Below are 3,409 nucleotides of genomic sequence, written 5' to 3'. Positions count from 1 at the left end.
TTTATAATATTTCTGACTAATGACCTTTTATATTTACTTTATTTATTTTATTTTATTTTATTTAACTTTACAATATTGTATAGGTTTTGCCATATATCAAAATGAATCTGCCACAGGTATACATGTGTTCCCCATCCTGAACCCTCCTCCCTCCTCCCTCCCCATACCCTCCCTCTGGGTCCTCCCAGTGCACCAGCCCCAAGCATCCAGTATCATGCATCGAACCTGGACTGGTGACTTGTTTCATATATGATATTATACATATTTCAATGCCATTCTCCCAAATCATCCCACCCTCTCCCTCTCTCACAGAGTCCAAAAGACTGTTCTATACATCAGTGTCTCTTTTGCTATCTCGTATACAGGGTTATTGTTACTATCTTTCTAAATTCCATATATATGCGTTAGTATACTGTATTGGTGTTTTTCTTTCTGGCTTACTTCACTCTGTATAATAGGCTCCAGTTTCATCCACCTAAAAATATGGAACGCTTCATGAATTTGCGTGTCATCCTTGCGCAGGGGCCATGCTAATCTTCTCTGTATCGTTCCAATTTTAGTATATGTGCTGCTGAAGCGAGCACTACATTTACTTTAATAGTTATAGGTTCTTTTGAATTTTTGATGTACACAGTCACGTGACAAAAGATGATTTTACTTCCTCCCTTTTCATTTTCTTAACCTTATTTCACAGGATAGGATTTGCAGAGAGTCTAAATAACTTGCCTAAGTTTACACAGTTAGTAAGAGCCAAGATTGAAACTCACGTCAGCCTGTTTTCAGAACACCGTGGAATGAGTGAGGGTGTATTAAAATTTTTGTTGCTGTCATTGCTAGAAAAAGAAGTTTGGGTCATACTTATTCAAGATGGTCTTGAAAATAAGGTATAGAATTTGAATTGTATTCTGTAGGTGATTAAAGATTAAGTGTTTTCAAGTGGGAAAGAAATAGTAGTGGTGATTTTAGTCTTGTTGTGTGTAGTGTGGTTTGATGCGAACCCCGCATTTTTGATTCATTCATTTCAGAATCACTTACTGAGCATGCATTATGTTTTAATAATTGTTATAGGTACTGAGGAAATAAGGATGAAGATAACCTTTTGCTTAGAGTAGAAGAGATTTTTAGTGATGGAGAAAAGAATTTTAGTGCAATCTCTTAGCCATGCTGCAAAGACAGCTCTATGATCTTAGATAAATTAATTTCCTGGAACCTCATTATTTTCATACATAAAATGAGAATAATAATACACATAATGCCTACTTTGATGAGAAATAAAAATATATGTAGTACGCTTGACCTGTATCAGACACATTTATGGTACCTATAATATTTAAGGGATTTGGAAAGCACATACAATAAGAATGAAATACCTAGCCAAACAATTGATTTTTTCAATAATCAAATGTCAGTTAGCTTTAACTGATCCCCTCCTTCAGTGATTACATATTAAATATAATGAATGATATATTTTTTGTTCTTATAATTTGAACACTGGGATAACTGTGCTATGTACAGATCTAGTCAACATAATAATACTCTATTTGTGTAAAGAACTTGAGAGTTAACAAAGCACATTTATTTATACCATTTTGTTTGAGTCTTCCAATAATCATACAGATGAGGAAACTGATATATTTATCCACATGGTAAGAAGCAAAGCCCAGTTCATATGTTTTCCTATCTTTAATAGCTCTTCTTACCACACTATATTCAGTTCAGTTCAGTCGCTCAATCATGTCCAACTCTTTGCAACCCCATGGACTGCAGTACACCAGGCCTTCCTGTCCATCACCAACTCTGGAGTTTACTCAAACTCATGTCCATTGAGTCAGTGATGCCATCCAATCATCATCTGTAATATAGTGTAATATGGTGTACCACACCATATTCAGTTCAGTTCAGTTCAGTCACTCAGTCATGTCCGACTCTTTGCGACCCCATGAATCGCAACACGCCAGGCCTCCCTGTCCATCACCAACTTCTGGAGTTCACTCAAACTCATGTGCATCCAGTCGGTGATGCCATCCAGCCATCTCATCCTCTGTCGTCCCCTTCTCCTCCTGCCCCCAATCCCTCCCAGCATCAGGGTCTTTTCCAATGAGTCAAGTCTTCGCATGAGGTGGCCAAAATATTGGAGTTTCAGCTTCAGCATCAGTCCTTCCAATGAACACCCGGGACTGATCTCCTTTAGGATGGACTGGTTGGATCTCCTTGCAGTCCAAGGGACTCTCAAGAGTCTTCTGCAACACCACAGTTCAAAAGCATCAATTCTTTGGAGCTCATATTACCTCTCATTATATCATGAAGCATGCTAGTAGTAATAATACAAAAATCACAATGAATCTTCCAATTTTTATATAGCTTATCTATGAAGGAAGTAAGTAATTTGAAGTTGAATGAGGAAGAGAAGGCAGACAATATAGAATTTCTTGTTCTGTAGTATTCACATTGTTCTGATTTTCTTAGGTGTATTGTTAACTATATAAATTATCATTTTTCTTTTTTAAGTTGCATTTGTGATTTGGCTGACATTTCTTTTTGCTGTATCTACTTGCCTCATCTATCTATGGTGTGTTGTTTCTGCTTCAACTAAATTTCAATAATTTCCTTCCCCTTTCCGATTTGCACCCACATTTTTTTCCTTATTGGGTTGTTCTCTGTTGGTAATATATACAGTTCCTATATCTTTGCTTTCATTTTTTTTTTTGACTGAATAACTAAGTCAATTTATTTACTTTTCTTCCTTTTCATGTTACCTTATCACACAATAATTCACCAATAATTATGGCTGGTTTTACTAAACAATTATTCTGAGGTCTTACAGAAATCTAAGTTCTTTGAAAATACTGAAAACATTTTTCATAAATATGTTTTAAGAGCAAGGTATTGGAGGGTGAGTTGGGGAAATGAACATGAAGATTGATCAGATAACGTCATTTACATTTTATAGATTCACATAAACAGTTAACATTAAATAAGTTAGGAGCTGTAGCATGTAAAAACAAGAATAAGACATGGGTCCCGAAGAGCTTACGATCTAGTGAAAGAGAAAGACAAATATATAAACAACTGCAGTACAAGACAGAATACTGTTATAACTATGGCGTGAAGTATTGAGGGAGCCCAGAGGCTGTACTAGAGAGTACAAGTTATAGGATTCCTCCAGGTTGGAAGCAACTGATTAGCAGCTGGAGATGGAACTCATTATGCTATGCTGTCAGGTTTTTTTTGTTTATTTTTGTAGAAACAGTCAGGCATCTTAGAGTAAGTTTTATTGAGTAATATGGAAATACAATGGGGAATCATTTATTTGCACAGATATCATGGGTGGTTTTTGAAAGTGTGAAATCTGCTCCAGGGGATGATGAATTCTGGACCTCTGCCAGAAAAAGGGAAAGCTAGAAAGCCA

General features: G+C 36.2%; 1 non-coding gene across 1 annotated transcript; it reads right to left on the bottom strand.

The window, feature by feature from the left end:
* Positions 1-477: 477 nt before the first annotated feature.
* LOC129627448 (U6 spliceosomal RNA) lies at positions 478-584 on the bottom strand. Its single transcript, XR_008702599.1, has one exon. It is a non-coding gene; the product is annotated as a U6 spliceosomal RNA (small nuclear RNA).
* Between the last annotated feature and the right edge of the window lie 2,825 nt (positions 585-3,409).

Source organism: Bubalus kerabau, chromosome 14 (genome assembly GCF_029407905.1).
Source record: "Bubalus kerabau isolate K-KA32 ecotype Philippines breed swamp buffalo chromosome 14, PCC_UOA_SB_1v2, whole genome shotgun sequence".
Classification (NCBI taxonomy): Eukaryota; Metazoa; Chordata; class Mammalia; order Artiodactyla; family Bovidae; genus Bubalus; species Bubalus kerabau.
This window is presented reverse-complemented; position numbering and strand designations above follow the sequence as displayed.